Raw genomic sequence first — 24,082 nt, forward strand, 5'->3', positions numbered from 1 at the left:
ATGGCTGGGAGAGCATCTGCATCCCTACTAGCTTTCAGACCTTAATGTTTAACCACCCTTTATAATCAGGGCATCATGGATGCATTTATTCCCTCTAGCAGGAGGGGGAATGGAGGAGGAAAGAGGCGGGTATGAAAAGCAAGCGTGGAGTTACAAATGTGAAAACCTAACTGCTGGACAAGGCCTTTTCTCTCCCTGGCAGCCAGAGAACTTTTTTATGTAGGGAGGAAGCTGCAGTCCATCTTATTCTGATTTAACCATATTTCAATAATAAATGTGATTTCGGTATGAGAGGCTGAAAGGGCACTAGAAATCTGTGATAATTAGACAGTGGCCATTTTACCTGTGGGAGGTTTGATCTCGGACAGAATCCCCAAGGGATCAGGATCCTGCAGGAGGTGGATCTCCCTGTCTCCCTGATCACCTCCCTGCCTCCCATCATCATGGTTCTTTGCAGTCACGAACAACCTCGTAACTTGCCTGTAAGGCATTGTCTTTGCCTTACGGATTAGAAGCTGAAGCACAGCACAGACTAAATGACTTGCCCAAGGTCATGCAGGAAATGAGTGTCAGAGCCAAGAACTTCAAAACCAGTATTTCTGAATCACGACCTTGACATCCCTGTACCGGCTTTGATTTGGTTAAGGTTGGGTCCCCGAGTAAAAGGAAAGAGTTAAAAAAACAACAAGAAAAAAACCAACAACCAAACCCAAAAAACAAAACGCCAAACCTATGCTGAAATTATTTAGTGAGAAACAGTGCCTCCAACTCAAGTGCTTCTCTCGTGCTCTGAGCCTTCATATCTCCCCAGCTTTCAGTCAAACCTAAAAAGCCTTTCCCAGTGTGTTTACGTTGCCAGTGTCCTGTGAACTCCCAGGGTCCCAGGGCCTTCTTGCTTACTGCTTTTGGGTTTTTCTTTGTTTGCTTTTTCCCTTTGGTGGTGGTTTTCTTTTTCCTTTTGTGTTGTTGTTGGAGGGCGGGTGAGGGAGGAACCTCAGCGGCAGCCAAGGGTGTGAGCGGTGCTGGGTTAAGTAATGCCTTTGCTGACACGGATTCCCGTAAGCGCTGCCTGCTCCTGCCCTGCCAGGAACAGCACATCGGGCGGCAAGTTTTGAAAGTCGGAACAGTCCAGGCCAGGAGTCTATGGACCTGCACAGGGCTGCAGGAGAAAGCCTGTGCATATGCATGTGCTTTCTGAGGGAACTTATTAATTAAATGTAATAATATTTAATTATCTAAGTAATAAGTGGCTGGGAGCTACAGGAGCCTGATGAAGCACATGCGAGAGGCCGGGGAGGCTGGCGTGCTCGGGGTACAGGGGGGGCAGAGGACCCCCCAGGGGGAGCTTGGGGGGTGCCTGGCGCTGGGGGCAGGGTGCTGGTGGTGCCCGTAGGCGCTGCCTGGCTCCTCTCATACCGGCTCGCTGCAGGGTATGGCTCCGCCTGCCCTGTTTGCTCCGTATCCAGCCAAGAGGGGCTACAGAGATGGACTTAGGGGTTTCTGGTGATGCCCAAGCAAATCCCCTGTATCCGTTGGACTTTAAAGCCATCTGAACAGGCTGAGTGCAACACTGATGTCCACGGGATCAGAAAGCTTCTCTGGCTTTCAGTAATAGCTTGATGTGGGATGTAACTCTAAATCAGCTTCATTAAGCTCTGTCTCCCAGCCTATCCCTTTAACATCCAGTGCAGCAATGCCAATCCCTCATTTCTCCACTGGTTATTTTCTGCCCACTTTGGGATCCTAATTCATCCGTGCCGCCTCCTGCCCGTGGTGTTGGAGAGGCACAGTGCTCAGAGGTGACTGCTCAAAGAAACAGCTCGGGGGACACACTGATGTTGAGATATATTTTGAAGTCTTCTACCAAACCCCACATTAGGCCCTCAAAAATTCCCTCTGTCAGAGGAAGCATTGCTTTATCTCGAGGTGTTATCACCATGTGCTGCTTCACCTTGTTCAAAATTAGCTGTTGTCCTGGAACAACAGGTGATAGAGATGTGAAACGTCAGTGGAGGGGCTGAGGGATGATGTCAGAGGGAAGTGTAGGTTATCCAGGATCACAACAGAATAAAGGTCTGTCTGCCCTATGTCGGATTGTCTGTCTTTTGCAATCGGGCAATAAACCCATAACTTTTATCAGCTCTTCAGAAGGTAAAGAGCATTTAACTTCTTTCCTTGAGCAAAGCTTAAAGCTGTCTTGATTCTACTTGTTGACTGGAATCCAAACGCTCTCCTACTCCCATTTGTCACTTAACAGACTATAACCTTTTTATTCATGTTTAACTGTCCTTTGACCCAAGATGCTGTACAGGTATAATGCTATTGATTTATTTTTCCCATGGTGTGGATATGGGAACTGTAGCCTAAATGTATTCTTTCCTCACCAGCATATGTTTTAAAAAAAAATTAACACCTTTCTGTCCCCTCTTAAATTATTACTTAAAAGATCATTATGGAAAACAATATAATTATGGAAAGATCTTGGAGAAAAGTAAAACCTTGTTCATGGACTTATTTTTGAATGATCAGGTCTGTTGTGTTCTGTAGTTTATTTTTGATAGTTGAAGTGATTGTTTTCCCTGACTGGGATTCTTTCAGAGGCTTTAACACTGTCATGTGTGTTTTTGCATGCTGTTGCTTGGCTTTAGGAAATATGTGCTCTTGGCTTTTGGGCCATAAAATGTGGTATTTCATGGGTGACATTGATGTAGGCCACTGATATGAAGTGGGTGATTTGCTTGTGAACTGCTTTTGAGCCAAGCTTTGCTGGGGCATGGGCCCTTGCACAAAATCCAGAGTGGAGCTGGGTGGAAGAGGTGGAGGTGCTCGGGAGGGGTCTCGGAGCCCCTTCCTCTGCTGGGGCAGGTGTGAACTGCTGTGTCCCTTGGGAAGAGAGGGTTTCATCTGGGCCTTTGGTATTTCAGCTAGTCATACTGTGGGTACATGGGTAAAGTAGCTCTGGTTTGCTTAACCTCCCCATTTAAGGCAATGCTTCACCTCATGGGGGTTGTCTCTGAAATGGCACCACGGTTTTAAACATCTGTGCACAGGCACACTGTCCATCCCTCCCTGGTGTGACAGCCTGCAAGCCTGCCAGAACCCAGCCTTTACAGCGACCAAACACAGTTGCTATGTAGGACTTGCAGAGAGTATCACAAACCTTCATTTTTGCAGACTGATGTCAACCAGCTCATACCAATAAAACCAGCAAGACTGAACTGCTGTTCCTGAGAATTCCTTTTTACTTAATCCATTTTAAGAAGCTAAAAATCTTCTGCAATGAAGACTTTGATATTTACCAGAACAGGTAACAGAAAGGAGCAAAATAAGTGCTTGTCACAAGAGGAATGTTACGCTCTTGGTTCGAACAGCAGCTGGAGCTTTCTTTGGCTTCAGTTACGTAGGAAGAGCTCCACTCGCTGGTGGAGCAAACTGCTGGACTGTTGTTTGTGTTGACTTGGTCCTGGGCTGAAGAGGACAACTGGAGCAGATATTCCAGAACATAATGTAACTGACCTACTGGGAAATTCCGTGTTCAGTGCAGGACCACTTGTTTCCTTGTTAAGTAAACTCAAATATTTAATGGTTTACTAATTTCTTGCAGGGAAGCTAGTGTATATAATGGGTTAGAGAAAGTATATTTTAATGGATGTGAATGGAGTAGGTCTAGAAGGTCTTCGGGAGAGTTTGCTATCTGGCTCACTACGTGTGGGTGGCTGATGTGTCTGATGCACACAGTGTGCTTTGTTCCCACTATGATTAAAAAAAATTCTAGCTTTGACCAAGCAGTGACCAAAATTTTATTCCCCGCCCCCCCTCCCTCCCTGACCAAGCCAGCACTTCTGCTTCCTCCCTTGCTGTTGACAAGGAGCAGGTCCCTCTGTGAATGTCACAGAATCACAGAACGGTTTGGGTTGGAAGGGGCCTTAAAGACCATCCAGCCCCAGCCCTCCCCCAGGGACAAGGACCCCTTCCCCCAGCCCCGGCTGCTCCCAGCCCCATCCAGCCTGGCCTTGAGCCCTGCCAGGGATGGGGCACCCACAGCTGCTCCGGGCAGCCTGGGCCAGTGCCTCTCCACCCTCACAGGGAAGATTTTCTTCCTAATATCTAATCTGAACCTACCCTCCGTCAGTTTAAAACTGTTACCTCTTGTCCTATCACTACACTCCCTGATAAAGTCCCTCCTCATATTTCCTTTAGGCCCCTTTAGGTACTGGCAGGCTGCTATAATGTTTCTCCGGAGGCTTCTCTCCAGGCTGAACAGCCCCAGCTCCCTCAGCCTGTCCTCATGGGTGAGGCGCTCCAGCCCCCTGAGCATCTCCACAGCCTCCTCTAGACCCACTCGAGCAGGTCCATGTCTATCTGGGGACCGCAGAGCTGAACACACTACTTCAGGGTGGGATCTCATGAGAGCCAAGTAAAGGGGCAGAATCCCCTCCCTCGACCTGCCAGCCACGCTTTTGATGCAGCCCAGGATACAGTTTGCTTTCTGGGCTGCAAGTGCACATTGCTGGGTCATGCCTAGCTTTTCCATCTACCTGGTGGTGTGCTGCATAGCTGTTTAGTGGGGGGCTCTTGGGAGCTGGCTATTCCAACAGGCACCGACTAAATTTCTAACAAAAGGTTCATTGATAATGGTTTGGAGACCCTCCTGACAGTTACATATTATAGGTTTTTCATGACCATATCCTTCAGAGAGAGGTCATAGTTCATGAACTGCTATGTCATACATCTAAGGCAGGACAAGGCTTGCCTAGTTACAGGCGTGATGGGGCCATGTGTGCAGAGATGTCTTGGCTGGCTCTGCAGGAGTCGGTGCTGGCCCTGGAGGCGCTGTTGTTGCATCAGCAAGGCACTGCTGGGTGTGGGTCTACACACAGGAGGCTGGATGGCTTTCAGACCCAGCCAGACCTGAGCCACGTGGATGTCTGGGGCTGTCTTGGCTCAGGGGTCTCTTCATGCTGCTCTGAACTCACTAGTGACAGGGCTGTTTCTAGAAACAAGAAATATGTTGTGCCCACATAAAATGGTTATAGCTTCATGTCTCATCATTGTAACATCACCTGGGCTACTCCACTGCCATTGACTATGAACAAAGTCCTTCTTGGTTGGCTCAGTCTTCGAGCCTGGCCAGCTTGCCCACTGCCTGGCTAGTGGGTAGGAGGTAGTATGAGCAAGTGGTGCGTATATATGATGCTGTTGTAGTATGGCCCCAGGGTATTTTGCTTCTTTTGGGGGCACTTGGGACAGCACCTCTGGCTACCTGGCCACAGCAGCCAGCGCAGCCACAAAAGATAGTGGAGGTACATCTTATAAACTATAGAAACAAATTCTATCTAAGCCTGAAATAGCTGGGTCATATTCAGGGTCTTCAAGTCACAATTTGAAACTGATTTGATTTACTGTCAGTCACAAGAATTGATTCTGGCAGGAATAATCAGTACTGCCTCTTCATTGTCTTGAACAGTGTCAATGCATTCATGCCTGAACAGACTCATTCCCTGTGTTGATGCATGACGTGCAAAATGCTTCAGTGCTGGATGAAGGTGCTGAGGCACCTAAAAAGACAAATCAATGTGTGCTTGCTCAACCATGATTAGAATATTATCTGATTTTAGTTCTGGAGTGGCAAAACCCCCTTCTCAGTGGCAGATGAGCTCATCAGGCCAGGTAACTCTAGGCAGAGCAGATGTGCCAAGTGCATGGTTGTGCTATCCGTGGTTGTGCTATCTAGCACATGGTGGGGGGACAAACTGTGGTGGTACATCGTGACCTGGATGTATCTGGGAAGAATGGAGCTGTTTTAAATGTGAGGCTTCATGTAACTGCACTCATACTTGGTTAAACCTGCCCTGTCCATGTGTTGTATGCAAACTGGTCATAGAGAGCCCACTTAAAGGTCAGGGTTGGAAACTCTTCTGGGCAAGTATGTCCTTTAATGCCACGGTGAGTCTACCTGGCTTGTCCGGAATGTAAGAGAGAGGCAAGTGTGCGTGTTACTGCTCCTTACTGATCTTGTAAGGGGTTGTCCACAATAACCTGACTGCCTCAAAGTCACCCAGGAATTTCTGTCATGCACTTATTAAGGGCTTTTACGATCTTATGGTCATGCGGTTTTGCTGTCTTCTCTACATTCACAGGGAACTCCCCATGAGTCAACTTTTTAAACAGCAAATAACCTCTGTGAACAGTGCAGTGTTTCCCACTTCCCTTCTCTCACCTCTGTGATCCGCAGCCCTTAGAGCTGGGATGTGACAGCTCCCAGCCCTCTGATACGGGGCAGCTGCTGTTGCACGAGCTGCTCGGTCAAGCCCACTGCTGCTTTGTAGATGGTGCACAGTGCCTCGCAGATGGGCTCTAGGCGGGGTAAAGTGGAAACCTGCGCGCTTAGACACTGCTACTGCTCAGCACTATGGATCTGCGACCTATCTTGGACCTCACTGTGCTAAGTGATGTACAAACAAAACAGGTCCCAGCTCCTGGCACTCTGTAAGCTAAATCAATGCTGACATGAAGTCGTACAGGAATCCAGACAGACATAGCTACATTCCTCCGGCCGTACTAGCACAGACCTGTCAAGTCACCTATGAAAGATAATTAATTTTCAGAGACTCTGCAAAGCTACTTTGGCAGATGATACTTTATCAGGCATCTTTGTCACAAAACTGAAGCAATACCATGAGATGGTAAGGGACACTTAACACTCTTCCAGCGCCAACTTAGTCATGTGTTATGAACAGATAGCCAGCTGACACATAGCTGTATGAAAACATACACACTTAATAAATGCTTATGTATAATAGATGACAGATACTTATAACCTTAAGCATAATGATATATAGCTATCTGGACCAGAATAATTGTTAGAAAAACACTTCAATCCCATTTCAGGTGTTCTCCACTTCAATACTGTTGAAAGCTGTAGTGTAGCCAAGAGATAAATATTTGCAATAATTAAATTTTATAGATGAGAAACATCTCAGTTGCAAACTGAAACTTTTGTTATTTTCCTCAGTCTCCTCTTGAAGTAAGAGCAAACGCTGTAGTACTGAAGATCAGCATTTCTTCAGCTTGCGGAGTTTTCAGCATCCAATGAAGACTGGAAATTCTGCATTTAGCTCCTTTTTCAAGGAGTAGATTGGTGAAATAAAAGAAAATTATACCTGCTTCAACAACTGAGGTCAGTAAGTATGATGACCAAAAAAACTTCCTGAAATTTCTTGCGCTACTTACTTTGCATTTCTGGGATTTTTAGAGTAACCAAAGATTCATACTGTAAGGTGTAACTGAATTTCAGTTCCTGCAAAGAATGGGAGTGTTACTACTTACATTGTGACTTTTAGTCATACAACTTTTCAAAGACATTCACATTAAGATGGGCTCTGCTCTCTTGTTCATTGCCTGGATAAAAGGCAGATGCTGACACCTGTGTATTACGATCTATATGCTGATGCAAAGCCTTTTTTTTTTTTTTGTTACTTTTTTTCCCCCCCTACTTAAATGTCAGCTTCCTTTCTGTGGTACTGACTGCTAGACAATGAGCTCCAAGTGATTGTAATACTCTTTGGACTCTTCAATTATGTCCCTTTTTCAGATTCCCTATGTGGAATTAGGATCATCTAGACTGCTTGAGGACTCATCCCCCTCCCTCTGACAACATTTAAAAAGCTTGCTTAAAAGGTGAAGTTGTTTCAGACACTCTAAATGTTGAACCAAGAATGTCTGGGTAAATCTAAGAGCAGAGATGCTGTATTTGTAGCAAAGGGAATAAAGTTATGGTGGATTCCTGTACTGTGAATGAACTGATGGTCTTCCCATCATCGCCTGAAGTGCACTGGTTTCACAGCACACAACTCTGGGGCACCAGGGGTTTAGTGTGTCCCAGCTGAGTGTTAGCTGGGGTTTTCACTTGAAAAAATGTTTGCGGAGGAGCCCCCAGATGCGCTCTGGTGTGAAGGAAGCACTGGCAGCAGCCGAGGAAAACAGAAGCCCCGTGGCTGCGGTGCCCGGCGCGGTCGGGGCGCTGCGGTCGGGGTCCTGCCCCCGCGGCAGGCGCAGCTCGGCCGTAGGAAGGCACGCTTGGAGTAACGACGGATCTCGGGGTAATCTGTTCTGTGGGGCTGCCTTCGAAGGAGCTGGTAGCTGGGTGTTCAAACCTCGCGGTGCCGCGGCTGCCCACCCTGCATCTCCTCCGGCAGCTCACGCCCCGGAGGTCCAGCCCCGCTGCCGGCATCACCCCGACGCGGTTCGGGTCGGGGCTGGGATTCGGGTTCCCCGTGCCCAGGGGTCTGGCTGCCGCCTCCAGCCAGGGGCGAGGGGCAGCGACCCGGCCGGTGTCAGGGCTCGCTCCCAGGGGCTGTGGGGTGCGGCCCTGGGGGTCCTGGTTCATTTTCCCCTCAGCGGCCGGTGCGGTTGCGCGCCTGGGCTCGGCGCGAGGGCGCTGTCGGCGCCACAGCGGCGGGTCCGCTGTTGCGGGTAATGCGCGGGAGCCCTGCAGGGGGCGCTGCGGGGCGCCCGGCGGCGGGGCAGCGTCCGGGCCGCGGGGTGCTGAGGGGCCGCGAGTTCGATCCCCAAGGCAGCCGCGGGGCAGCGCTACCTGACGGCCGTTTCCACCCTAAACCATTCTGAGTCTTTTTGCTCTTTCTGAAGGTTTTAACCACTGACAGGAAAACTGTGGAAGTGTGTGTGCATCTTGGATGAATGCAAGGCCTCATGGACTGGAGGAAGAATATTTTGGATGTTCTTGCAAAGTAGTTTTGAAGTGAAAAATACAGTGGGGAGGGACTACATATTTTGGCAAAATGAACATCAGTATTCTCTTTTCTGCAATCCAGATCAAAACTTTCCTGCCGCGACATACTGAACATTCAGTCAGACTTCTGCTTAAAGTGAGCTGCAGCACTGAGGTGGGAACATGTGGTTCTGTGGGATCTCCTCGTCTGTAACTACAAAGCTGGAAGTTGGAGGTGATGCTGGTTGCGTAAAGCAGAAAGGAGGAACAAGCTGTGGAGTGGGTGGGAGCTGCAACATGGTAAGCACAGGCAGGCAGAGACTCTGTAGTGCCTGAAGAGTAAAAAGCGGTCTTTGTGCTCTTCAGGGGTGGACTAAGCAGGGTGTAAAAAAGCTGGATATAAAGGCTGCAGCAAAATGAGAAGTGGGAGGGTGGATGTGTGCACACTAAATAAAACCCCCCACCTGCTCAGAATGAATAAGAAACTAATCCACACACACTTTGATTTGGGCTGGAGCATTCTCCCATTTCCCAGGCAATGCTGGCATCATGTGGCCGCTTTTCTTAGCTTGCCTTGTACTGAAATATTTCTGAAAAATCTTTGCTCTTTCTCAGCATCTTTCCTATTGGAATACACTCCCTGCCAAAAATAAAAATAAAGGTCATGAACATCACTAAACTCAGATACTTCACTCACCTGATTGTTTTGGGACAGCATCTATACCTTATAGAAGACATAAGGTAACTTGGTTGTTTGTTTGGGGCCTTGTACTTTCTGACCACTGGTCATATTTTTCAAATGGTCAGACTGCCTCTTCTGACATACAAAGGAGTTTCTAGCTGTGATTTACTTTTCCATCTAAATGAGCAGAGGAAATTGCCACCTGCATGGCAGGCTGTGGTGGGAGTGTTTTCCCACTGTGGGGACACTTGTAAGGAGGGAGAGCAATGTTAGAGGATGGTGGGTTTGCAGGGAGTGAAAAGAAGCTAAGGCAGCAGCAATTCTTCCTTGAGAGGAGGAGTGTGGGCCGCAAGAGGAGGGTTGAAGCTCATTTTGGAAGGAGCTGGAGGAGAGATCTTGCAGTGGCCAGGAGACACCCAAACACGGAGAAGGAGCAGGAACAAGGAGGAAAGGGAGCTGTAGTGATGCTTTTCATGGGTGCTCCGCAAAGGAGCAGCATCCTGTTGAAAATCTGTAAGAAGACATCAGTGACTGCTGGGCTACATAGAAGAAAAACTGTGCATATCATTCTGAGTTTAGCTCATTAGTTTAATAACCCAAGCTATAGAAAATGAGGCTATTCTTACAGCAATACTACCAGTATTTTGGAAGAATGGAAACCTGGGTAAAGATAGTATCTAATACTAGCTGAAGTGGGATCCTGTTACACAGACCAGATTTAAAGAATTTTGCAGAAATGCCCCTGAAGCTCAAGTAAATAAAGCCTATGTAGTGTAGCTTTAATCAATTTTACTAACAGCTTATTAACCTCCATCTGAAATAACCTGCCAAGAACAGAATCTGTTCAGAGGAGTTCCTCTTTGAAGTTCTTTACATCCAGATAAAATGGAAAACTTGGCAAGACACGTAAAACAGTCAAAAAAGAAGGTATTTCTCCCAGCCATGTTTCAGACTATGAAAGAGACAATACAGCATTATTAAATATTAAGACAGAGCATGTGTATAATTGCACACATGCACAAATGTACAGAGGAGCTGTGCATACTTGTGTATATTTCTGTGCATAAAAACACTTGTGTATATACACAGACACATGCCTTTCTGCAAAGACTGTCCACAATTAAAAAAAAAAGTCTCATGCAGGTGCAAAAGGGGTGGAAGTATAGAATGATTGATAGAACTGCTAAACCTTCTTCAAACCTTGTAAATCCAAGTAAGTTTCAGCTCTCTGGATACCCAATATCAGCAAGTGGGAAGTCAATTAGTAGGAAATATATGCTTCATTCTAAGGTATGCAGTGCTATCTCTATAAATGCAGGTGTGTGTTTAATTAAACAGTGATGATAACTGTGGCTGTGATTTTATAGATTTTATGAACTTTTTATGATGTGTTTAGGTGACAGGGAACCTTTAATCCGACTCTGTGTCTTGTTTAAATTGGTTGTTCTTAGTTAAAATGTCTAGCTTGCATCATGTCAAAGCTTTGGCAGAGTGATATGGTACAAAAATCTGTAATCCGTGATAACAGAGGTACTTGGACATCTGCATTGCATAGTGGAAAATAGATAGTTAAATGTTTTTGCATCCAGGTGAAAATCCAAAGCAGATCACTAATTTCTTCTCCATTATCACTTACATTCCAAGTGCAGTTTCCTGGGAAAGCTTTCTGTCTCTAGAGTAAACCCAGCAAAATCAGACTGATTGAAGTTAGTACCGCAGATACATCAATGCAGGCCCTTTGCCTTTCTCTGGTAAACTCTTTCCTACAGCTTCTGTCCAAAAAGGAAGATATTTTCGATTCTTTGGCTGTGTATGATTAAATATAAAGAGTAATAAATGCACATACCTACTCTGTGTGAGGGTTGCTACACCATTTGTTCATAAAGACTACTTTTTCAGCACTTGGTCTTAGAGATATGTTGTTAAAAAGGATGCAAAGGTACCACGTGGGCTGTTTTATGTGTTCTTCCAGTGTAATTTTAAATGGGAGACTGCCTGCATTGTTAAAAGTTGGGCTGGATACACACTGGACTCACCATTACCTAGAGAGTTCACTGGTGGAGTAGGACTCGTGGGAAGCTATTAAATATTTTCCTGACTGTTTTGAAAGGGGATAAATGGCTGGAAAAGGAAAATGAGGAAGTAGATAATGTGACTGAGGAGAATAGGTTCTTTTTAACTGTGGAGCTAGGGAAAAGGTGAGCCTTTGGTAGTTTACTCTTTCTCTAACTGTAGCTCTGTCGTCTTCTCATTTCTCCTGGCTGGAAGAATGAGAAGTTCTTTCTTTAACATGTATCTTAGAGGCTTTTGCGTAGCTCTGTGGGTGAAGGATGGGCTCCGTCATTAGCAAGGATCTTAATAATTTTGAGCCATGAGAGCATACGACCTTCCTGATGCCTGTGTACCTGTACCAGGGCCATAAGAACAGCCCTGGGCAGCCGGAAGCCAAGCGCACCTTTACGAGGCGAACAGGTCTCTTGCTGCCACAGGATGAAACTCACTCTGTAGGTGAAAGAAAAATAATGGGCTGTTGAGTTTTTTTCTAAACTGTTACTTCCCCCTTTCACTCTGGTTTCTCAATGGAGTCAGTTACAGCAGTTAACAGCTAGATACCATGGGACATGCTAGCAAAGCACACTTTATGCTCTCCAGAATATTGCCCATGAATCTGATGCATTGCAGGAAGGGTTGGGATATCAAATCCAGTGTAAGAGACATTGAAAATATAAAGCAGTATGTATGTGCTGGAAATGGAAGCTACTAAAGTGCTTAGTGTAGTCGAGCTCAGATGTAAACATATTTTCAGTGAAAGAAGAAAACATGTTAAATTACCATTTTCTTTTTTGCAGGGGGATGAAGGAGAAGAGAAGGCCTTAGATAATTCAGCTCTTGGCTTCCTACCTAGCTTATTAAAGATTAAAAGCTTTAGTGTATGTGTCTCCAAGTATCTTTGGTGACAGAACTCATAGGGAAGTTTCAGCCCTGTTTTGTGGATAAGAAATAGAAGTAGAGTATGGGCTGAGTAATCAGCACAAATGTCCCAGGGAAAATTTATGACTGAACTGGAAATGATGTCAAATTCCCCTGCTAAGTAAACTAGTCTTTCCTTACACTTTTAATGAGGTCAGCACCCTGGTAATGGTAGAGTGACGCTGTTCTTGCTAACAAAAGAATAAACCCCCCAAAACTTAGTGGAAATCAATATGGGCAAGACTGCATTGCTGCAGGAATTGGTAGGTTTTATATTGGGGAAGAATGCTGAAAGTGTTAAAACTTCAAGATCAAAGTGCTCTTTAAAGATACCTTGACAGCTATTAAATTCAGGCTGAATATCCCTACTTTCCTTGATTATATCAGCTACAACCCAGTTCTAGGATAGGCAGGGGGGGATGTAGTGCTTAGTTAAGTGTGATGAGAATAAAACAGCCGTGATCCAATACATGTGAGGATTGCACTTGACTCAGGTGGCACTATGCTGGCGGAATGGTATCCCCTGGGAAGGGGACAGGGTATAGTGGGATACTACCTCAGCTCTTTCATATGGGAAGGAAAGGAGTATTGAGGGAACCGTCTGATCTTAAGCAGCCATTTAGACAGGTGTGAGGTTTTCCATCTTGTATGGAAGGTAGAGACTGGCAAAGCCACTGTGCCTGTCTGTTCATTCAAGGGTCTGGAGCAGAACAAGCAGATGCGGGGGCTTAGGCTGGGTGCTTTCTGGTAGTCCTGGCTGCCTTGCTACAGGCACAGCTCTGGCCTCACCAGGTGGATCTGGCCTGTGGGACTGGAGGCTGAAGGAAAAGCTTGCAGAGCTGCTCTGTAAAATGTAAAGTATGTACCCACCTGAGGGAAAGAGTGTGGGAAGCGTATGCCTTAGTGGTAAGGCTTAAGAATAGGTGAAAATAGGTAGGTAATACCACAAAGGGTAGCAGGTGTGTTACAGACACTGGCTATGGACTGACTGAGCGCTGTGGGAAAGCAATTGGAGGGAGAGTTTAATACATAAAAAAACACCCTTGGTTTTCCAGTAGAGGCACACAGGATTTTCTCTTAAGACATCCTTTCTGCTCTTTCCCCTAGTCCCTAGCTGCATTTCTATCTCATTCCCACCTGATAATATATTTTTTACTTTCCTTTTGTGTCCTTGCCATGCTAGATGAGAGGCTGTTTTTGTGGCAGGTGCTCTTTTGAGAAAGTCCCCACGAGCTTTGTAGGCAGTGTTTCTTGTTCCCGACACAGCTACTCTGCTGCAGTGTGGCTTGTGAAACTGAATTTGAGTTTGCTGTTGTTCCTTCCACCCAAATATTTATTATAAGATATATCAAAGCTGTTATGGGCTTTTGAAACTTATGAGGTGGAGTGGGTAATTGCATTAAATGAAGACGTGCGACATGGAACTCTTTCAGCCTCACTGAAAGAAATCTGGAAATTTTGCATCTCTAATGTTTTCCTTGGTGTGCTTGAGGTCTCTGTAATTTATAATCAATTCTACCCTTCCAACATTTTTAATGAGAAAACTACCCATAATCTATAGCAATAGCTTCAATGTAGTGTATCTTACCCTGGTAATAAAAACATGCTACAAGATTTTAATCTAGTATTGTGGAATACTCTTGGGTATTTTTTTTTAAATTAACAGAAGGGCTGACTGCTGGAAGATACTCCATGAAAACAAATTATATTATTAATCAAACCAAAGCACAGAATTCTCCACATAGTGGTTTTAAAATGCCCAAGATGGTCTTTAATTGAAATGTTACAGAAAATAACAGAATGAGAAACTGTGTACTTGGTGCTTAATTAACTTTACAATGTATGTTCAGCCGTTTATATTAGATGGTAGGACCAAAATGCAACTATGTGAGGTAAGAGGTTGCCAACACACTAGGTTCATTTATCTATTATCTAATAATAAATTTTAACTTAGATTAATAAGAACTTCCTTAATTAAACAGTGTCATCCCTTGTTGTGTGTTGAAATGGCTGATGCTAAATGCCCTTTCCATGCACTGTCCATCCGTTAACTTCAGCACTTGCCTTTCCTTATGAGGATTCTGTCACACAAAGAAACCAGGTTTTAACAATGCTTTTTCTCTCAGCACCTGTCGTGTAGTTGGTTGTTGTGGTTGGTTTTTTCACCTTTTTAGATAAATTCAGGTTGTGTTTTTAGCCTTCTGTGGCTAAAAAGGGTGCAGGAGATGTAAAGAATTTAATGTTCCATACAGAAGGCCTAGGCTGGTGGTCCTTCGTGTGGTTTCTCTTGGCTCCCTGGGCCAGACATACGGAAGACTGTGTCTCCCTGGAGGTAGGCACCAGCATGGGCCTCATCTGCTTCATGTTTTTGCTCTGGGTCCTGTTCAAATAGCTAGAGGAGGACATTTAGATTTCGACACAAGATTCAGCTAGTCTTGTAGCAGTGATGGATAGTGGGTGACTGGGGAGGAATACAAAGACAAGACAAACACGTGACGATGCATTCCTGTTAGAATCTGTCTGAGCCACGTTGCTGTGACTTTGTTCAAGCTGTCCATCTTCTTCATGCTGCCAAAACCTACTTCCATAACTGATCCATGCTTGGGCCCTCAGGATTTTTTTCTTCCTGTGCCCACTGTCCTCTTGGGCTAGCTAGCAGATATGTTCTCCTCTTCTACCCAGCTCTGCCCTGACACAGCTGTCTTTGCTCTTGTTCTCCTTAGCACTGGCTGGTGAAGGTCCTGGCTGTGCCTGGTGTGGTGGACCTACGTGATCGGTCAAATAGAAGTAGTTTCTTTGCACCTGACAAGAGACTCATCCCTCTCTTTTAACTTTATAGCAGGTTGTATGGGACTGATTGTAGTACAGTGCCGGCACTCCTCTAAATACCCAAGTGTTGGGCTTGAGCATACCCCCAAAAAAGCAAAGGAAGATGGTGAGCAGTAATCTTGGTCCTATTAAGTGCCTTTTGATATTTGAAGCAGACCCTAAACACTTGTTCCTTTCTGCTTCATTGGAGAAGGGCTCCTCTCCTGAAGGAAAGAGTGCCTGCCTTACAGGATTCAGGTCAGGGCTCTCCCAGGACCCCTGCATTGGGCAGTGGGGGGCTGGAGGAGGTGATAAGGCACCTGTGGGGCCTGAGCTGGGGGAAGTGGAGTGACATCAAGATGCCAGGGCAGGCTAGGACATAGGGTGAGATGATGGCAGTGAGGGCAAGCAAAGGCTTTTCCTCTTTGCTCAGCTAAGCTCTCAGCCACATGACCCAGATGAATGTCAGTGATACCTTGTAGTATCCAGAGCTGCCTCTGCTTTTTATCTTATACTAGTCAATGTCCTGCCTCTAATGGGAGGGTCTTGTCACTCGGTGCAAAGGTACCAGGTGAGCTGAGTGTGGCCTCTCGTGGCCTATGCATATCAGATACTGAGTCAGGGCTTGCTGGGCTGCTCATCTGCTGGGATCCTTGATGTTCACTGTTAATTAAGACCTGCACATCTGTGAAAGAAAAGAAAATGACCACCAGAGAGCTGGCATAACTAGGTTGCTTGCTATCAAGCACCTGCTGAGATGAAATCACACAGCACTCGGGCATCTATTGCACTAGAAGAGCTGCTGCTATAAGGCATGTGCAAAGTTTTTAAAATGGTGCCACAAGTGGATCTCACTACTGAAGTGTTGATACTCTCACTAAATATACAGTAGAAGCTGTCAGTAATCTAAAAGCTCTAAGAGATGAGATCTTTCAAATAAGGACAAGGTAAATATTAGATCACAGTAGCTTTAACTTATTAATGTTTACTTCTCTGATTTGCAAAGCTCTGTTATAGGGTCTTTGGCCCCCTGCGTATCAGAGATGTTCTCCTATGATCTCAGCTGTAGTTTCTTAGCAGCAGGCACCCAGGCTGGGTGTCAGAGGAGATGGTTGCAAAACCTCCATCCAGCCCATCTCACTTGGGTTACAAGAAGATCTACTGCCCTCCGCAGGAGAGCTGTGGAAGCAAAACCACTCCTCCTGAGTGCATTAGGTATGAAAGCAAGTCCTAGCCCAACAGAGCTTGCCTACCCTGAAGAGTGGTAATTCCCTAAGCACAGACTTATGTGACAAGCAATAACAGTGCTAACAATCAGCTTAACCATTTATCTGCTGTCTTTCATTTTAATCCAAAGCAGTATAAGCATCTAGCAGGTAAGTGTCATTTTTGACGTGCTTTTAGTTTCTGGGGGATGTTTGCATGGGTAATATTGCTGCTTATCTTCTGCTTATCCTTCCATAGATGTGTTCACTTCTGTGCTTGCCCACAGCCCTGAGGTACTTGTATACCTTGGTATCATTGAAGAAAGTTATTACTAGAGCTTGCTAAGTGCAAAACATTCTTCGCACAAAGAAGCTTTCATAATTCTGTACTTCTGATCTGTGGAGCTGACTCACAAGCATGAGTAAACTGTAAAATTGCGCTGGTGCAGTGTGCCTTCCATGGCCATCCATCATGCCCCTGACTCAGATATTATTTCCCTCTGAGGTATCTGGCTCTGCTTCAGCAGTGACTCAACTGATTGTGGTGGTGAACACCACAAATGACAGCCTGCCATACTGAGGGAAGCTGAAACTGGCACTGATTGTGTATTATTATGCTGCAGCTAAGCAGCTACTTTGTGAGCATCTGAGTCATGCCTGCAGCTGGCCCAGAAATGTCTGAGGTAATTGGGAATAAGGTGTGCTGCAAGTCTCTTCCTTTCTCCAGCCAGAGCCCTCTGTCATTTCAGTACCCCAGCAGCGAGGGAGAGCCTGCCTTACCCTGAAAGGGAGAGAAACCTGGGAGATAAAACAGAGCTTAACTTCCCTTCTGTTTCTGCCTACTGTCTGCCATGGTGACTTAGCCTTGAGCATGAGTGAAGTGCCTGGTTTTCTGCTGCGGTGGTTTCTCTCACATGATTGTGCTCAACAACATATGTCTGCAAGTTGCGAGGATCAGTTAGGGTACATTTAGGTTTTCAAAGTGTATAACGCACACTCAGTAACACTTGGTGTTTCTAACAATTGCCTCTTGCGTATCTGTCTCCCAAGGCTTTTTCCCAGGTCAATTGACTTTTTAAATCATGTAACAAATGCTCTATTTTTTTAAATCAGTTTTTCATCCATATGGACATGGATGCTCTCTGTGGTGAGGTAAGTCACCCTTGGAGAAGTGTGATGTGAGAGTGCTCCGATATGGTAGGGAAGATGAAAAAGCATACCTGTTGCTTTTTTGTTCCTTCTTGCTGTATAAGGGCACAGGATAGTCTTCAACAGCTGCTTTCTCTTTAGGCAGAATCACCCTCATCCCTGCTTTTCAGAATTGGTGCTGAAAAAGAGGAGAACTTTTTTGGGTTTTGCCTGCAGAGTACAGTAGAAACTATTTTAACGTTAACATCTGCAGACCGTTATTTTTGTTTGTAATGAGACTGGGAAATGGTAATGCCTCACTGCTGAAAAGCTATGGCTGGAAAAAACTGGCTTGGGTGAAATTACTAGATTGTATTTTAGCCACAAAAATATTCCCCAGCTGATTCCTAGAGAGCTTAGGATGTTGCCTGGAAAGAAGCGTGTTGTCTTCATAGGTGGAAAAGGTAACAGCTTTTGGAATAAGAAGGTATTCAACTTGGCAGACTGAAAAGCGATGGTAACTGGCAAGCATGGAAAATGGACTCCCTGTCTGGGCTTCCTGGTGGAGCTGCTTTTCCTGGTGAGCAGACAGTGTGCTGTCACTGGCTCCAGTGTGCAGGTTGACGCTCAGGAGAGGCAGCATGGAGTCAGCTTTGCTGGTGTATGTGCATGGTGATACCTGTCAGGGCCTGGGATCTGTGCCAGGGTAAGTACAGGGAAATGGGATACAAGGAATGAAAGCAGAGCCTTGTCTGAGCTGTTTTCTAGCTTAGCTGTTCTTCACAGGCGTAAACTCCATAACCAACTTATTTTACATCAAGAAACTGGTACCCCTAAGTCCTTTAACTAAACACTGGTTTACATTTGGCTTTTCTCTACTAGCTCAGATCTTTTTTTTGTTTATCATTTGGTATGCTGATTTCAGTATTAGTTGATGCTTCAGGGAAAGGCAAAGAAACGAAATGAACACCTTAAAATGTAGTACCTGTGTTTAAGGTGTGGAGAGCTACGTGTGAGAAACGCTTCCTTGTCTGCAAGGGTGATCTGCCTGTGCAGTGAAGCATGGAATTTAATTATTATCTTATTCCAATCCTTATTGCAGCTTGTGGAGCTGAAAACATTATTAATGTAAATAAAATGATTCAGCCTTTCCTAGGTAACAGTCCTCTCTAATTTTCAGAGGCAGCGAGCCACACAGGCTGGTTCTGCGCAGTCCAAGCCGGGGATTGTTCCCCACCCCACAACCTGCTTTCACCGTAGCAGCGGGACGGGGGACACAGAAACTTGTGCTCTCACCCAGGGCGGTGTAAAACTGAACCCACTACAGAGACCCGGATTTTTGTTGCGTGCTGGTGTCGTGTAAAGCCACAACCCCTTGCGTCCGGCCAGAAGCGGCCCTGCTACCGAGGCGGCCCAGCAGTGCGTGCCGTAGCTGCCGGTGCGCTCCGGCCCGGCCCCGGCGGCCCTTCGGCGGGGCTGGCGGGCGGGCGGGGCGCAGCAGCGCGCCGGGCCCTGCAGGGGGCAGCAGAGCAGCGCCCAAGGCAGCGCGCGGGGGGCGCTCCCGACGGGCCGCTCCGGCCCCTCCGGCGGGGCGGGCCGCTGCCCAGGGGCTGTGCCGGCCGCTGCGCTCGAGCACGGCAAAAAAACCACCCCAAAAATCCCAAAGGACGAACCGGAACCCTGCCGCTCCCCTTTGGAAAAAAGTGAACTGTAAGAGAGGCAAAAGAAAGCCTCAAGTACAGAGTACGTACTACTAATATAATACAAGGTGCTGTCCTCTTGGTGCGCCCGGCTACTGCCCTGCGGTGTAAATGGTGGTGGAGGAGCGCACGTGGGGGTGGGTTTCCCATGAGGGGCTCTTAAACACGCTTGCGATGATGCCCGGGCTCCGAGGGATGCCTTCTGCAAAGCCAGGCGGGTTCAGTGGTGCGGACTGCGCGAAACCTGCTCCCGGAGCAGCTCTGACCTCACTGCTGGCATTTCCTTCGGAGACAAGTTCAGAGGCGCTCAGGCAGGCAGGGAGCTGAAGGACCGTCGTGAGTCCGCCCCTGGCTGTTGAGTAGCGGGGCTGTGGCTGCTGGGGCTGGAGGATGAATGGCAGGAGCTGTAGGGCTCTCCGTGTGCCTTGCCCCCACCGCTGTCCCCCCACGCGTTAGGAGGTGGGAGGCAGGCATGGGCTCCGAGCTGCCATCACTTCCACAGTACTTGGCTTATTCTGGGAAAATCTTCAGCCGGCTGCTGAAGCTAGTTATGAGCCTGTTTTGCACGGTTAGCTTATGTGGCAGGATCTAGCTCTGGGTGTCTGTTACGATTATTTATTATTGTGGGTGAATGTAATAATTATAGCAGGCTGAAGATGCCATTTACTGTATATAATAACTGCTGATTTTATTTGTTGGTATATTTTACTGTTAGTAAAAGCCCCCACAGCAATGGATCTGGTGTCCTGATATCAATCAAAATAAGACTGCTATGAGAAAAGGCTATCGCCCATGCAAAACAACTCCTCTTCAGCAGCATTTTTATTATGTATTTTTAATACACATGCAGGTGGTAGTACATAACCTCTGGAAGTGGTGCAATTAAACAGTGTACTTGCACTCTTTTCAGAAGTCGTGCCAGTATACCAATTTTATGTCTGCAGTCATGCTTCTGCTAGTGGTTTCTCACAATTGCTGTAAAAATTAAACAAAAGGCAGTGTTCTATATAATGTGGTTTATTAGGCATATTGAGAAGTAATACACAGATCAATGAACCTGTATGTAGCCAAATACCTCTGTCATGGCTGTAGCACTTTCTGGCTTGAAAACGAGCTCAAAATTGAGTTTGCTTTTAACACAGGGGTCAGCAGGATGAGTGCTTTGCTTTATATTTACCAATCCCCCCGCTGACCTCTAGAGCACTAATCGGTCAGCTGCGGTGGGGTTGTTTCCCCCATTTATTTGCTTTAAATAACAAAAGCTTCATCTGGCTCCTAATATTTTGCAGTACTGTCAAATCAAAATAGTCAAGTATTTTTAGCCAAATGAAAAATGGTGGATCTCAGAAGGGCTGTTGTGTTACCAATTTCCTGACCCAAGTTGGTTCGATACTTGAGGCTGCTGGAGTACTGGGGCATGGGAGTAAAAGGAGTGGACTGCAATCCAAAACTTCAGCTGTGATGTGAGAAATGTAGAGCTTAAACATCTAAGTTTGACTTGGGTAGAGACTGGAAAAAAGGGCCCTGTCTCAGAAGAGTACTTGTCAGTTACTGCAAGATGTTGCCCACAGCCTTGTGTGGTTGGTCTTGATCTGCTTTGCTTAAAACACTTAAGAATTAGTGAGAAAGACTGTCGTCAGTGATTACACCCCTTCTTGGCATAAGAAATATCTGGATTTGATTCTTCTGATAAAGGATTCCAAAACTTTGTACTTAAGGAAACGGGTCAGCAGAAAAGATGGAAGGCAGGTCCCACTTAGCATTCTACATTAGCTGGCACGTGGCCACTTGTCTTGGCAAATGATTCAGTTGAGGACCCTACTGCAGAGGAAGCTTGGCTGTTTTGCATCCAGTGAGTGCCTCAAGCACCAGGCCATCCTAGGCTATGCAACTGGAATCACACTGAAAGTATTGCTTAGTCACAAAAATATTAAGATTTTAATTCTTCAAGCTCAGCCCTTTGCCTCTGGAAAGTGGCCATCAGTTAGGAAGGGGGGGGAGCAGATGACTTGCCAGGGAACATTAAGTCTTAATTGACCAAACTGTGCAAGATTGTTTTGGAAGCTTTTCTGAAACAGTATTCCCACCTTTATTCCCCTCACTTTAGTCACTGGCCTTAAAATGCATTCCTTGATTGCTGTCAGAAGTTTAGCTAGTTTTCATACTGGAGCCCTGCTGCTCATGGAGACTGCTCAGGTTCTGCCCACGTGGTCAGCTGTGTGGCTGTGTTGCTCACATGCTGCATTAGCTTGGCTAAAGCTGTTCCCTCATCCAGAACCCATTTTCCATGTTAGCTTGGTTTGAGAAAACAAGCTCATACGGCACCTTGTAAAGTTACAGGTGATGCTAGGTGTGCCAGAGTACACACATAGCATATGATATCCCTGTAGCCTGGCATACAATGCAAGACTCCTGGCTTACATGCAGTTTTGTTTGCATAGTGCCTGATTATGTGCATCTCTAAGTTCAAGCGTTAGCAACTGGCTGACAACTTCTAGGAAAGTATGGACTGCTAGGTGATGTTGGCAGTGAGGCAAGGAGCAAGGAAGAGGAGCATTGATGTTATTGCCATTAAAGTTTTTAAGACAATGGGACTGCCCTGAGTATTCACCATTTCTAGAAGACCCCAGTGTAACTCCTTTGTATCACCCCTCCCTCAATAGCATCTATGTACAGGACCATTGCAGAAATGGAGGTTATGCAGGTTGGAGAAGGACCTCAGCAGACCATGTGGGCCATCTGAGTCAAGACAATGAACTCTGTGAGCTAGAGAAGCATGTCTTGGATGAGGACAGCAATACAACAGGTACAGAGATGGATGGAAACGGAATTCAAACTATTTGTCAGTGGTTTGCCACCAAAATGGGAGGACTTTGGCAGGTGTGTTCTGGAGCCTATGTTTCTAAGAAGATCGAGAAGTTGGTCGTTGAATCTACTGCTGCTGGATGTTAAATTTCCTGAGCTCAAAAGAACTGGAGGTAGGTCAGAAATGAAAAAAAAGCTTGAGAAATCAGAAAGATAGCTTGAGAAAATCATGTGTGTAAGAGAGAGAAACACCATACGATGGAAGGAAAGAAGCAAAATACAACACAGCAGAACAAGTAGGAGGTACTTCACTGGAGCAGGAGCAATGAATTGCACAGAAGCAGGACAGGGGAGTAATTCAGTGGGTATAACTCAGGGATGGGAATAGCTCTGGTCTCTTCTATGAAAGAGAGCATAGGGGATGGTGATGTATCACAAGCTGCGTATGAGTCAGTAGTGCTATGCCATAGGAGAATACATTAGTAGAGCGTATAGCAGAGGGATTACTGTCCATCAGATGTGAAGCAGTATGTCTGCTGAGCATTGCTCTGTCCTGGCGCTGCCGGAGTGCCGTGGGCTGTCCTGCAAGGAGGGCTCCAGCATCTAGGGGAGGTGTGACCGCCCGGGGAAGGCCCCGCAGAGGGCTCAGACCCTGGCACACACAGCCTGACAGATGGAGCCAACCGGCAGCGCCTGGCTCAGAAAACAGCATTGCGCTGTGGAGTCAGGGCACGTCTTTAAATCCGTGAGAGGCTGTTGTAGAAATGATCTGTTCTCTGTCTCTGTGGTGTGTAAGATGAGACCTGATGGACCTGAATTGCTGCAGCAGAGATTTAGGTAAGGTGTTAGGAGAAATCTGCAGTGATTAAGATGGAAAGGATGGAAAGAGGGGCTGCGTGCACTCCCTGAGCGATTGCACTCCCTGCAATTGGAGGTCTTCAAGAATAGACTAAACACCTGTCAAGAGCGACACCAGGAACCTATGATCCTCTGGCTAGCATTGCTGTGGTCTGCCTCCAACATCTTTTATTTGATTGCTACCTCCATCTTTCCTCACTTTTAAATCGTGTGGGACTTTTCCCTCCATTTGCAAGTACACTAGTGCCATCCATCCCTGTCGGGCAGTTTCCCCCACAGTGGCCTGGCGCTGCTTGCCGAATTTCGTCAGCGGCTCAGCCAGTGAACGCTTCTGTCAGGGAAGCCCCTCTTTGCTTTGGGACTGGGGGTGATCTGCTGCCCCCAAACTGTTGAGGATAACGTTGGGGGTGTCTTTAGATCTTGCTGCGGGTCGGGGTACTCCGGAGGGCCCGCGGAGCGGCCGGGACGGCCTGTCAGGGCTGCGGGGGGAGGCGGCGCGGCGGGAGAGCGCGGCGCCCGCCAGGGGGCGCTGCCCGACAAGGAACGAGCGTGAGGGACCGCCGCGGCCCGGCTCACCGCCCGGGCCCCGCTGGAGGCGGGCTGCCAGGCGGGCCCAGCGCGGCGGCGGGGCGGGGGGTGAGGTCGAGCCTCGGGGGCTGCCCCGGGAGCCGGCGTGAGGGGCCTGCGGCGCTGGGTGTCGGCTGAAGCCGGCGCCGCCTCCGCCCTAGGCATGGCCGCGTTCTACCCCGCGCCGGGGTGCCCCCTGCCCGCTGTCAGGGCGGGCGGGTAGAGCGAGCCAGTGCCGCTCGGTTCGGCGAGGAGAAGGGCCGGAGCGGGGGAGGTGGGAGCCTCAGGAGTGGAAGGGGGCGATCCACGGCAGAAAGGCCGGAGCGGGGGCGATGGGAGACCGAGGGGTGGAAAGGCGCGACCCACCGCGGGCGCGCAGCGGAGCGCGGGAAGGCGCCGGGCGGGGCGGGGCGGGGCGGGGCGGGGCGTGCCGCAGGGGCGCCGCTGCCTCCCGTCAGCCTCCGCGCGCTCTCCCGGCCCGGGGCGGGCGGGCTCAGGACGGCCTGGTGGGCCTCTCCGGCCATGGTAGTTTCTCCTCTTGAACACCCAAAGTTTCTTTTGAGCGCCAGGCCCATTCTTTAATTAGCTGCCCAGGCTTATGAGGAACTTCAGACATATCTGCCACTCC

General features: G+C 47.3%; 1 long non-coding RNA gene across 1 annotated transcript; it reads left to right on the forward strand.

Moving 5' to 3' along the window:
* Positions 1 to 7,620: 7,620 nt before the first annotated feature.
* Positions 7,621 to 9,814, forward strand: LOC129784345 (uncharacterized). The gene is made up of 3 exons (XR_008746991.1): positions 7,621 to 8,138; positions 8,650 to 8,750; positions 8,835 to 9,814. It is a non-coding gene; the product is annotated as an uncharacterized LOC129784345 (long non-coding RNA).
* The last annotated feature ends 14,268 nt before the right edge of the window (positions 9,815 to 24,082 follow it).

The sequence above is a fragment of the Falco peregrinus genome, chromosome 4 (assembly GCF_023634155.1).
Source record: "Falco peregrinus isolate bFalPer1 chromosome 4, bFalPer1.pri, whole genome shotgun sequence".
NCBI classification, from domain to species: Eukaryota; Metazoa; Chordata; class Aves; order Falconiformes; family Falconidae; genus Falco; species Falco peregrinus.